Below are 13,883 nucleotides of genomic sequence, written 5' to 3' on the forward strand. Positions count from 1 at the left end.
CAGAACCCTGTAAGTCATGTGACAAAAATTTATGATGTTTCTGCTGGAAACTGATGTTTACTTCCGGGTTCCAGCAAAAATCGCCCCAAAGTGAACAATGAGTTTGCTTAACACCCATGGCGTTTGCTTTACAACTGCCACAAAAAGAGTTGTAAAATTGGGTGCAGTCACATGGTAACCCACTTTATAACTGTCACAACTTAAGACCCAAATTGTGGGCTCAATTACAATCATCAACTGAAGATTAGCTGTTCTTAAATGATAGCAGAAGACAAAAATGCAGTCTCTGCAGTTAGATAGAAATGTGAAAGTGATTGTAGGTAGTAGAGACCGTGACTTGCAATCTTGCTTTAGGCAGGAAACCAGTTGAGTGACCTTGGGCCAGTCCCTCACTCTCAGCCCTAGGAAGCAAGCAATGGCAAGCCACTTCTGAAAAACCTTGCCAGGAAAATTACAGGGACTAGTCCAGGGGGGCAACCAGGAGTCAAAAATCCACTTGAAAGTCACAGACACGAAAAGGGGAAACCAAGTAAGGAAATGAAATGAAATGATCTACTGCAATTCCATTGTTTTCCATATCATATGTCATTAAATAATTTACATGTCGCTTTATTTTCTCTCAAGATTGCCTGCTGTATCCTGTCTAGACAGCCCATCGGAAAAAGAGGAAGCTGCAGCAGAGGTGAGTGATGCTCTTCCCTAAAGAGTAACTCACCAAATCGAGAGTTTGAGGACCATTTCATCTGCTTGAACTCCCAAGTCTTTGCTTACAATGCTGAGGAATCTGAACACCTGGACCCATTTAATGGAGGGCTAATTTATAAAAGTTTCTTTTTACTTTTTTCTTACTATTTTATTTCATGTTTTTAAATTTTTCAAAAAATTTATAACAGCCTATTTTTTTTCTAGAACTACAGAAAAATTAACCTGTGCCCTATTCTCTTTTAAATGGATAAAAATCTGCTGGGTTTATTGAAATATAAATGCTGTAAAAAGGAACCTTATTTCGTGATTTAAAAGCTATTGAAGTAATGACACCTTAATTTTCTTCAAAGTGTCATTACTTTAATAACTTTTAAATTGTTTTAAGAAGATTAATAAAATATTAAGACATTGTTCTGGGAAGGCATATCTCTAGATTTCCTTCATCCAAATTACAGTCAGCATATTATGAAAGAATTTTTTTATTTTTAGCTTTACCACTAAGTGAAATCACTTTTGACTTCCAACTTCTCTGCGGAATACAAGTGATAAAGGAAAAAAACCCACTATGGACACAATTAGAAAGTTATTATGCAACTCCCTGGATCTCACAATTGAGATCTCTCGAAGATGCTCAGTTTCGGTGTAATATCGGCACAGAAGGGTGCAAAGCCCAGATGAGTTCAATCCTTGACAAACTGACCCTGTGGGACAATCTCTGACCGAAAATAGCAGGTAAACTTTGGGGAAGGGGAATCACTGATAAAGTAGAGTTGTTATCCTTTGAATCATCTATTGACAATCATGTTTTTAAGCCATCATATTTAAAGTTAAACAATCTGAGTTACTTAAAATGGAGAAATGGCAGTATATTCCATTAAAATATGTTGTTTTCACATATTTGGTCTAGAACCTAGATGAACTCTAAAACTTCTGCATTGCAGACCATCTTCAACTCATGACCTGTCTTTTAATGACCATTACAATGGCCTCCGAAAGGGTGCTTAATAGCCCATATAAAGCATTCTGGCTGTCGTATAAAATTTCCTGTCCTCCCAGTCACATGATCACAATCTGACTGCTTGGCAACCTGTTTCAACTTACAACTTCTTGCCAAGTGCCCTGTGATTATGCAATCTTCTCCAGCAGCTTCCCCAAAAAGTAAATTGGGAAGCCAGCAGGAAAGCTGCAAGTTGCAATCCTCTCCTCCCTGAAAGAAGCTGCCTCTGTCTGTGTATATATGTGTCTGAACTCCTTTGGTGGGGTGGAAAAACAGAGCTCAGATCCTCATTATTTGAGCTCTCTGCATCTGCCAAAGGAAGTCTCTTGTGCACACAAAGGAATGCTGACATCCTGCCATGCCCTTCTGCGGGTGGAGGGGAGTCCTTCAGGCAGCTTTTTTTATAAACCCCTAAAGACCACAAATAACCAAACTGAGCATCATGTCATATCTCACCTAATGACTGCTCTGCTCAGTGGCTGAGAGTCTGGACTCAATTGTGGTTTTAAATTGAGAACTACTTGTATTGTCAGTAGTGAAATGTTTGTGGATGTCGTCCACATTAAAATGCCCTGCTTAAGCAAATCTTAGCTATTTACAAGTTATTGTTCAAAAATGCAACATTCACCTTAGGAAATGAAAAAGCCTCTGCACTTTTTTCAGGCACTAAAAATAATGTACACTGTAAACTGAAAGGGGGAAAAAAACCCTGAGTATTAACCGCCCAAGACAGAAATTGCAAATTCTATCAAGTTTCTACCCTTAAATATCACCACTGGAAATTCTTAATATTTTGCATATGTAGAATACAAAATAACAGATTCATATGATTTATAGCTTCTTCTATTTCCCTTGTTATTTGTAGTGAAAACCTTGCAATATCCACTACTAGTTCTCCAGAACTGGTCAGAACCTGATGAAACCCACCTCTGATGTGCATAACTGTATGCTCCAAAGTATTGTTTTGCCACTGAATTTAAAGCACTGCACAATTCTAGGCTCCAGCTCTTAAGAGAAAATGTCAACTTTCAGTCCCATCTGAAATTTAACTCCAGGCATTTTTGCAATCATGTCCCACCTATCAGGACATCCCTGATTATGAATAGGAATTTCCACCGTCAGCAGAGCTATTGTTTTTAAGGAGCCTCATTTTATTCAATGAGTCATAAGAAAATGTTCTGTATACTAAAGCAAACAAATTGGAGGGAAGAAAGGAGGCAGACTATTAAAACTGTCAATTATACTAACTAACCCTTTCAGCTAGTTGCAATATTACTTGTTGCATGCTGTCAGCACCTTCTAAAGTAAAAATTATCCAGTAAGCATTTCCTGTTTCGCTGCAATATGCAATTCTGTGTTGGACTAATTGCATTATTCAGCTGCAGAATCACATCACTTCTTCTGCTGCCTTTGTCTGCTCTGGATAAGTTTCACCTTCTTGGCAGATGAAGCCAAATGGAGATGGATGGCAAAGTATCTGATGATTTCCATCTGCTTCATTTTTTAATTTTATTTTTCTGCCTTCAAGTCTGTGTTAACTCTGATAACTGTCTGGATTCATTCCCGCAGTTTTTTTGGCAAGTTTTCAGGCATGGTTTGCCATGGCCTCCTTCCTCAGGCTGAAAATGACTGGCCCAAGGTCACTCAGCTGTCTTAGTGCCTAAAGCAGAAATAGAACTCAGTCTCTCAGTTTCTAGCCTGGTGCTTTTAACCGCTGCCTCAAACTGCTTTGTTTAGTTCTCTCATTTATTTATTTAAAATGTATATACTGCTTACTTCCTTAATACAGATAAACAGGAGACCCTGCACCAGTCTCTTCTTGAAAGCCTCCAGTGATGAAGCTCCCACAACTTCCGAATGCAACTTTCAAGTATTTTGGAATTATTTTCCAAGTCAATGCTGGAAAGGGGCACTCATGCTGATTAGGTAGCCCAAAGAATTACCACAGCAATTCTATAGTATCACTACTCAAGGTAATAGGGTAGGTATCTACTCATAGCATGAAACTTTCCCAGGCAAAGTCTTAGATAACATCTTGGACTACACCTATTCTTTCTATCACTATTTCTGGCAGCCACCAGTCTTGGTCTATATTCTAGTTTCAGTCCTGGGGAATCATTTCTTTAGTTCTTGGGAATCACTTCCTAGTTCTTTATTTTGCACTTCCAAATGCATCTCTTAGGCTAGAAGCAAGGCTGATTATATGGAAAACAAAAGCTTGGCTAGTAACATTTAATTATTGGCTTAAACTCATCAATCAGCCCACTGGGTTGCTCCACTCTGTTTTAAATGATACTTGGAAAAATGTGGCATCTCCCAGACCACATCAAAGTTGGACTCAGGCAAATTGTTGATTGCTCTACAATTATTTGAAAATGGGTGGCAATCTAATTTGAACAGCATGCCCAGCTCTTGCATAAGCAATTAATTAGGGAGGCAGAGTTCCCTACCTTTATTCACTGACTCATTTAAATTACCAACTGGCCTTTACTGGTGATCACTGTAATGCCCTCCTGTCAGCATTTCACAGAGCAGATATTGCATCTCCCTGTGGCCCATAATCCCTGCCTGTGCAGCAAGGAAAAAGTAGAATCAATCACATCGCTTCTGTTACTCTATAAGTTTTGTACAATATTGTGCCAAAATCTGTTTCTGCTCTTTTAGCACCAATCCCTGGTCTATCCGATACCTTTCATACTGAATTTCTGCTTCCTGGTAAGGACTTTCACACAACATATGCTGATTCTGTAAACCGCTTAGAACAGTGGTGTCAAACTCAAGGCCTGGGGGCTGCATTTGGCCCACAGGGTACTTAGATCTGGCCCACCGGGCTGCTCTGGAAACAGCAGACCAGCCCGCAGTGCTTCTGCTAGTGTACCTCCCGAGCTCCATATTCACTGGAAGAGGGTTGCAGTGGCAGCCAAAAACGGAGCTCGGGAGCCTGTTTTCACTAGCAGAGCGCTCAGGCCACCACAGATGCCCCCAATCAGTCAAGCTGACCATGCCCACCCTGGCCCTCAAGGTCAAACACAACCCTGATGTGGCCCTCAATGAAATTGAGTTTGACACCCCTGGCTTAGAGAATACTGTAAAGCACTATGAAGCGGTATATAAGTCTAAGTGCTATTGCTATACAATGCTGTGAAATTCTGTTATTTAATATCAAGTACCCAACAAACTGCCCCTAAGACTGATTGCTACATATGTTTATTTGTTGTTTTATCTATTTGTCTTTTTCCCCCTTTTAACTGCTAGCTAAAGGCTGTAATAAAATAAAATTGAATTGAAAATTAAGTTAAACATTTGGAAAGTTTATATGGCCATCCTACTTGGAAAAAGATTACATTAGGTGGCATATAAAATATGTAAAGAAAAATACAAAAGAAAAAGAATATCATTATAGTAACTAAAACAATTAAATGCTGTTTGCAATTAAAATATAGTTACCGTTCAGCAAATGGAAATTCTACTCAACCCAAACAGCCCAGGAAGTGGTCCATAAAATTGTGAAGAACTAATCAGAATCAAGCAGATAAAAGCTGGGATCTCATAAGGTACATCAGTTCAGGAATATCAAATGACACCAAGTACTTGGTCCTGTAACTGTATTTTGAGGTCCCTGAACCAGTTTAGAATAGGAAACACAACCCCACATGCGCTACTGTATGTGTCAAGTATAGACACATTACAGTAGCACTGGGGGTTGGAGGGGCTGCAATAGGAAGAAAATATGTTTCCATGGTCCACGTCCCACAGTAGGACAATGGAATAGAACACAGAACATAGAATAATAGAGTTGGAAGGGACCTTGGAGGTGTTCTAGTCCAAGCCCCTGCTCAAGCTGGAGTCCTTATACCATGTCAAACAAATGGCTATCCAATCTGTTCTTAAAAACCTCCAGTGTTGAAGGTTTCAATTTTGGTCACAAAAGTTGACCAAAATCAACTTCCAGAAGCAACTTCTGGAAGCAACTCATTCCACTGTTCAATTGATCTCACAGTCAGGAAGTTTTTCCTTAATTCCAGGTTACTTCTCTCCTTGGTTAGTTTTCATTCACTGTTTCTTGTCTTGCCTTCTAGTGCTTTGGAAAATAGGTTGACCCCCTTGTCTTTGTGGCAGCCCCGCAAATACTGGAAGGCTCCTATCACGTCTCCCCTAGTGCTTCTTTTGATTAGACTAGACATACCCAATTTCTGCAACTCTTTTTCATCCATGTTAGCCTCCAGCCCTATTATTCATCTCTGGTGCCCTTTTTTGCACTTTTCCCAGTGCCTCCACATCTTTTTTATATTGTGACCAAAATTGAAAGCAGCATTACAAGTGTAGAATGCTCAGGCTTTGTAAAGAGATACTAATACTTCATGTGATTTTGATTCTATCCTTCTATTATTCAGACTATTTACTGAATCTGCACTACTATTAATCGTTTCATAGTTCCCATCACCAATCTCTTTCCACTTATGACTGTATGACTATAACTTGTTGCTGGCAATCCTTATGATTTATATTGATATATTGACCATCAATTGTGTTGTAAATGTTGTACCTTTGATGAAGGTATTTTTTTTTCTTTTTCTTTTATGTACACTGAGAGCATATGCACCAAGACAAATTCCTTGTGTGTCCAATCACACTTGGCCAATAAAAATTCTATTCTATTCTATTCTATTAATGCAACCTAGCATTGCATTGGCTTTTTTGGCTGCTGCCACGCACTGTTGGCTGATATTTAAATGATTGTCCACTAGGACTCTAAGATCTCTCTCGGTTTCACCTAATCTGTACTTGTACATTTGGTTTTTCCTGCCTAAGTATAAAATCTTACTTTTCTCTACATTAAGTTTATTTTGTTAAATAAGTCCCAGTGTTCAAGTCTGTCAAGATCTTTTCGGATCCTGAGTTTGTCTTCTGGGATGTTGGCTATTCCTGCCAGCTTAGCGTCATCTGCAGGTTTGATGCGTTCCCCTTCTATTCTCTCATCTAAGTCCTTTATGACGATACTGAAGAGACCCAGGTCTAAAACGTGCCCCACTGCCCACTTCCCTCCATGTGGATTAGTTCCAGGGTGGATAAAAATTGATTTTAAAAAAATCAAAACAATCAGATTTTTTTTATTTAAATAGGATTTTTTTTACTTTTATGAAATTCATTTTAATAAAATGTTTTTGGAGTAAAAATCTATCTAAAGATAGTTTTCTATTTACAATACATTAATAATTTAGTTTACTCAGCATGAAATGGAGCTTAGTTACGTAGCATGAGGCTGTATATTCTGCAATATTGGGACTGTTGGTGAGTCAACAGCAGGTCAGAGGAGGAGCCACTGCAGGATAGAGATGATAGTTGCTCTTTAAAAATTATGATTTAAATCGAGTTGATTTAAATCAAGCCTTTTTACTAGTGATTTAAATCATGATTGATTTAAATCGACTTGATTTAAATCAAATCCACCCTGATTAGTTCCAGTAAGGACTATATATTGAGTATGGTTTGTCAGCCAGTTATATCCAGCTAGGCTGAAGGGAGGGGCCAAGAGGGACCCAAATTTTGAATCTAAATGACTGTGTCCAGTAAGCGGCATAAGCTGGATGCCTCCCAGAATCTTTGAAGCCTGTTTCTGTTCCCAAAGGAATGCAGGAAGTCTGGCAAGATTCTTCACTAGCAATAAAAGTACAGTCCAGGCTCTTCAGGAGTGATTCTGGTTGCTTCCGTCTCACAGACAAGAAGCAAAACGGATTCCTAAAATCAGACAAGCTGATGAAGTTTATGCTTTTAAAGATAATAACGTTCCTCTAGTTTTTGCGCAAGTCTCTTTTTCAGGAAAATCTTATTAAGCTACTAGAATTATTTCTAATGCTAATGTTTCAAAGTTTTATCATATTGCTTTTATTTCGTTGTAAGCAGCACATAGAGAGATGGGTGGCATATAAATGTAATAAATAAACTGATTGAATTTGTCCATGTCTTTAGACCTGGTCAGCAGAGTAGCTTTAAACATATAAGCAGCAGTTTTTAATTCGTTTTTCTTTTTTTGAGGTGGCAGGTATTTCTGGGTTTTGCATGTCTTTCATTGTAATATATATCCCCATGCTTCCTTTACTGTTTTTTATTGCAAACCTCCTTCTTAAATTCCATCGTATTTTATTCTTGCTCAAACTTTATTTTTTAGGCAGATCTCCCGGGGAATGCTGGAAAGGTTAGATAGCCTCTCCATTCAAACAGTGGAGCTTCTGGACTCAGGACTCCTGCGTGTGGCTAAGAGGGCCTTTGCACAACTTTGAGTTCTATGCTGGTTCCATCCATGCCTGGACCCAGAGGCTGCTCAGGAGACTCATGCGCTGACCACCTCTCAAATGAAGCCCTACAAGAGACCGTCTCTTTCTGTTCACAGCTCCCTGTTCCATCAGGTCCAGTGTGAAGAGCCCATGCTAAGGAGTTTCATCTAATGCAGGGGTCTCCAACCTTGGCAACTTTAAGACTTGTGGACTTCAACTCCCAGAATTCCTCAGCCAGCAAAGGAATTCTGGGAGTTGAAGTCCACAAGTCTTAAAGTTGCCAAGGTTGGAGACCCCTGATCTAATGAGTCCCAGGAGGTGAGCCTTTTGTCTCATAGCGCCTTCCTTTGGAACATCACCCCCACCCCACCCCCACACACACCCCCAGGTGAGATTACAGGAGATCTGACTTTATTGGCTTCCAGAGAGATTATAAAACATGTTTTTTTCCAACAAGCATAGGCATCTCCTGGGACCAGGAAGCCCATAAGATGGCTCTACAATGTTTCTCTCTTGGGCTATATGCATATGTCTTCTTTTTATTGTTATTTTGAGATGTATTTTTATTGCTTGGCTTTAACCTATACCACTCAGAGTCGCATTCATGAGATGGGTGATAAAAACTGATATATAAATGCCGGCCTAATAATAATGTTTTGTGCAGAATGGGCTGAACTGCACCAAGATGCAAGCAGATGGTGGCTCTTGTAAGCCCCTCCAGCATCTTTCTATTCAGACTGAATCAGCCTTGTTGTTGCCCCAGAAGGGGATAACAATTTAAACAGAGAAAATACTATTACATAGTACGCGGCATGTGATAAATCATCAAGCTAGTTGAAGCAAAACACCTACAGGAAAAATGCTGTCTAAAAGCAGAGCACTGAGATCTATCACAAACTGGAGGTCAGAACAAATAAAGATGCATTTTCCCAAAATGATGGAGTCATGGAAGAACATTCCGTGGGGCAAACGCAGGGAAGCCCTTGGCCTCCAATACTTGCCATCTAAGCAGTCTTACAGAATCTGTAGGCAAAATCTCAAGTGCTCTCTTTTTTACCATTTTTTACCTCATTTAACTTTTACCATTCGAGTCTTCTACAGCTTTATGTAGAAGACTCGAATGGTAAAAGTTTTTCACTTCCCCCGATCTGAAGAATCTGTTCCAGGACTGCTCATATAGTAGTAACCTAGTCTACAAAAAAAAACAAAAAACTTCTGAGGCTGCCGCAGGAAATAAAGGAGAGCTAAAGACTGAAACAAAGAAGACACTTCGCTTCTACCTTCAGCTCAAATGGATCGAGAGGTCCACCTCTCCTTTAGCAGCTTTTCACACTTATCTATGGAATCCCAGGTCACTTAAATACAAAGTAACCATAACAATCTTCATGTAAAATATTTTAGAAAGAATGCCATTGGCACAGTTGATCATGAAATATTGGTCATGCAGCAATTGGACTCTTCTGCCTTCTCCTAAGAACAAACTAAAACAAACTGAAAAAAGAGGAAATGAAACAAATTAATTAGCAGATTAACAGAGTTGAAGGGACCTTATAGGCCATCTAGTCCAATAAATAATAACTGAGCAATCCAGAACAGCCTAAAAATAACCCAGTTGCTGGCATTGAAGGTTGTTTCAAAGAAACAGCTAGCACAAGTATTAAATATGCCAGTGCTATAGTATCAAATATAAGCACCAACTCACTGCAAGAAATAAACCAACCGGTGAATAGCATGGCTGCCTTTACAACTAAATATGCTGGATGAAAAATCAATGAACAAGAAAAAAAGTCAAACAATGCACTACCAAAATGAAAGAACAGGTTAGAAAATAAGATCAGCATCCTAAGACCAGATACAAACAAATCAGAAGACGTGAAAAAAAATGTAGCTGGAGCAAAGAATACCTGATAAAGAAATATCACCTTGAAATAAGAAATATCGAGGAAGCCCTGGAAATAAGGCAGCAAATAATAGCTGTAGCCAAGATCAGCAGATATGAAGCTCAAATTGTACACTATAGGCAAAATCTCCAATTTCAGTCAAATCAGAAATGTTTCTACCAATCCATCAAAAAGATTGCAATAAACCAGCCAACACCTGATGCAAAAGAATAGAATAAAACAAAACAGAACAGAATTCTTTATTGGACAAGAGTGATAGGACATACAAGGAATTTGTCTCTGGTATAGCTATAGGGTAACCCAAAGAAATGTCTATGGAGATCATCAGTCAACCAGAATTGAACAAGCTTGTTGGAAGAGAAGCGAAACCATCTTCAAGGAAAAACAAAGTCCAGTTGCCTTTTTAAAAAGCACTTTTGGGACAATCCAAAAAAATACAAGAAGAATGCAGCTTGGATAAAGGAGATAGATAAGAATAAAAAAATGAAATGAAAGATGGAAAATTGAATTTGGGTCAAACACACAGGCACCTGCCACATAACACACCAGATGTAACCATTGTTGACAAGAAAGAAAAAAAGAAGTCTGGATAATGGATTTTGTATCTCGAGACAGCAGAATAGAAAAGAAAAAACTGGAGAAAATTACAAAATACAAAGGCCAGCAAATAGAACAACCACGGCAAAAGAAAACAAAGATAACATGTGTCTTGGATGCAGCACTAAAACATTTGGAACACCATCAGCATTGACAAAATCACCATCAGTCAATGACACAAGGCAACTGTATTTGTAACAGCTTATGAGGATATCTTTAGGCTACCTTCAAATTTCTCCCTATTCCAGATCCTTGGGAAGAATTCAATAGGTGAATAAAAATCTTAGCAACCAACCATTATATTAATAGGGCCAAAATGTTACATTCTACTTAATACATCATTAAGATTAGAACCACATTGTCTTATCTTCAATTCCATTTCAAAATTAATAATGTAGGTCAGTGTTTCTCAACCTTGACCACTGTAAGACCTGTGGACCTCAACTCGCAGCATGGCTGGCTGGGAAATTCTGGGAGTTGAGGTCCACAGATCTTAAAGTGGCCAAAGTTGTGAAACACTCTTGCACAGCTTCATCTTGTGTGCCAGCTATACCCATTCTTAGATCAGGTATTGGAGGCCCTTCAGTTGGTCCCTCACAACTTATTCACTTCACAGCTGGATTGTTGCAATGGTTCTACATGGGGCTGCTGTTTAAATACCTTTTGGAAGCTGCAGCAGAATACGAGCTGTGCTGGTACCCAGGGGGTTTCCAGAAGCAACTGAAAGTGCTCGTTATAATTTATGGCACAGGGCCTAGTTATTTGACAGATTATCTTCCATGGTTTCTGTTTATCTGTAAGATTAGACAAAGCTGATGAATTGCAGTCCCATCTATTAAACAATGCCACCTACTGGGAGCCAGGAAGTGTGTCCTCTCTGTCATAATATGCCCCAGAAATCTGTTTAGCTCCTACCTTAATAGTGTTCCACAAGTGCTTAAAATGTGGGTTTCTCTTTGCTGTGACTTAGTCACTGATGAAATATTTTTTTTTGTCTACTGTTGTATCTTTTGTAGTGTTAACGCACCCAGAATGGATCAGTCTAGTGAGCATTGTGGTTGATTGTTTTTCTTCTAGCTTGTATACAGAAGACACTGGTTGGATTCTGAAAATAACGTTTTAAGAACACACAATGCATTCTACTAACATATGCAGAGATCTAAAACTGAAGACTAAGAAGTAACACATTCGGTTCATCAAATGAGAAAAACAAATGAATTCTTAGGACCCTTAAATTGTATGCAGGATATGATGATTTACAGATACTATCAATAGCAAATGTAACCTTCCTGAGCTTTCCTAACACCATAGCCCATACCTGTAATAAGGCAAACGTAGACAGGTTTTGGATACCAAGCCTACAATACCTACAAAATGCTTCAGTTTAAAAACCACTGCTAAGCTAAAAATAAAACAAATTGTTCCATCCTACCTCTTCTAGCAGCTTCTTTCTCTTTCACCTGAAAAACAAAGACAACTTTCCTTGATAATGTAGTTCAAAATTCAGGGATCGGAAAGATAGGGGAAGAAAACGCTTTATTAAAAGCACCCCATGCTTATAGTCATTATTCTCCTTTGTATATAATGGCAAGATATTCAAGCAAGCTACTGTGGCTTGCTTTAGACATAATGCTAATCTGTAGGAAATGCACTATCACAACACATTAAATCCAAAACAAACAGAGTGATGCCTTGATTTATATCAGCCAAGCTTCTGGGTGGCAGGGTCTAGGTCGACGCCATCTTTGAGAGACGCTAGGGTCAATAGGCTATTCCATTATGCATACCTGGTATTTCTTGGATTCCCCAAATTCACTGCGCCAGATAAATTTTTCTATGTGCCTCCGGAGCAAACCACTCTTTTTGCAACAATTCAACTTGGCTTTAAGCTTCATTTAAAATTAATAGAATAGCTGAGTTCCAGCATTACTGCTTTTCATTTCAATGGGGCTATGTCCAGAATACTCTCCCTGTGCCTCTGAAATGTAATGATGAATGCCTATATTAAGTTGCAAGTGGATATTTATTTACTGTCTGAATTTTATGGTTATCTTTGATGTTAAACAAGGTTGTGGAATAGAACAGTCTTCAATTTAACGATAGAAAAATCAAGTCAACTCTGCTAGCATTTTCAATCTTTACTACCCCCATCAAATTTAGCCATGCAGATGGGAGCTGTTTTACTCTTCTATTTGTTAGTCTAGTTTAAGGACAAGCAATTGCAGAAAAATACATTAGTGTTAGACACAGGCCTGGCAAGTACTTGGCAACTGACTCATATTTATAACGGTTGCAGTGTCCAGGGGTTGTGTGATCCCTCCTTTGCGACTTTCTGAGGAGCCAAGTCAAAGGGAAAGCCAGCTTCACTTAACAATCTTATTACTAACAGTTGCAGCGATTCACTTAACCACAACCGTGGCAAGAAAATTAAATTTGCAAAGAATTAAAATAATGTGCAAGAATCGGGACAAAAGACTGAAACAAAGAGAAAAGATAGTCAGATTCGTTTTTTGTTACTTAAATATTCAAGTTCCCTCTCCCTCAGCCCCTGACAGAGGGAATAGTGCCATTAGTTAGGAAGCCATCATTTGCATCTATTGTGTCAATCATTCATTCATTCATTCATTCATTAAACTATATTGGCCGCCCAATTTCAATCAACCCTGGAAACTGTAGTTCCACCCACCACTGTTTCTGCCCTTAATAATTACGATAGGTGATAGAGCATATTAAAACCTTTTTTTTAATATCCAAATATACTGCATACAAGCCCAAAAGATGTGTTTAGCATTTTATGGCCAGTTCTCTGATGGCCACAATTATTGGGTCCTAAAAAAATGGACATTCAATTAGCTTCCATTTGCCATGGGAAAGAGCTCTAAGAAGAAGAAAAAACGTGATTTTTTCCCAAGTATTTAAGAGATAAAAAGATGTTGTTCTGGGAGTGCGTCTGGAAATTATATTAAAGAAAAGAACCGAAACTAATGCTGCACAGCTGTAACAGGGAAGTAACTTTTGGCTGCTAACTGTGGATAAAGAGGCACTACAGCCTCTTAAAAGTAAAAACAAAAAAAGACAAAAGGAAAGTAACAGCTTTTACTGGAGGAGGAAAGTGTCACAGGACAAGAACGAGGAATCCAAGCACATCCACTTTGCTCTTTCAAACAAGAGAAACAGGGAATCAGCAGCCAGGCTGCAAGCAAAGGTAGTCCTTGACTTACAACGGTTCGTTTAGCAACTGTTTAAAGTTACCACGGCACTGAAAAAAGGGACTTATTATGACCATTTTTCACATGACCATTGCAGCATCCCAAGAGGTCACATGATCAAAATTCAGATACTTGGCAACTGACTCATATTTATGACGGTTGCAGTGTCTCGGGGTCATGTAATCCCCGCTTTGATCAT

General features: G+C 38.8%; 1 protein-coding gene across 6 annotated transcripts in view; it reads right to left on the reverse strand.

Moving 5' to 3' along the window:
* The window catches only part of PIAS1 (protein inhibitor of activated STAT 1), an 82,672-nt gene that overhangs the window by 44,753 nt on the left and 24,036 nt on the right, over positions 1–13,883 (reverse strand). The gene's annotated exons all lie outside the window — the stretch shown is intronic.

This window comes from Ahaetulla prasina, chromosome 13 (assembly GCF_028640845.1).
Source record: "Ahaetulla prasina isolate Xishuangbanna chromosome 13, ASM2864084v1, whole genome shotgun sequence".
In the NCBI taxonomy this organism is placed as follows: domain Eukaryota; kingdom Metazoa; phylum Chordata; class Lepidosauria; order Squamata; family Colubridae; genus Ahaetulla; species Ahaetulla prasina.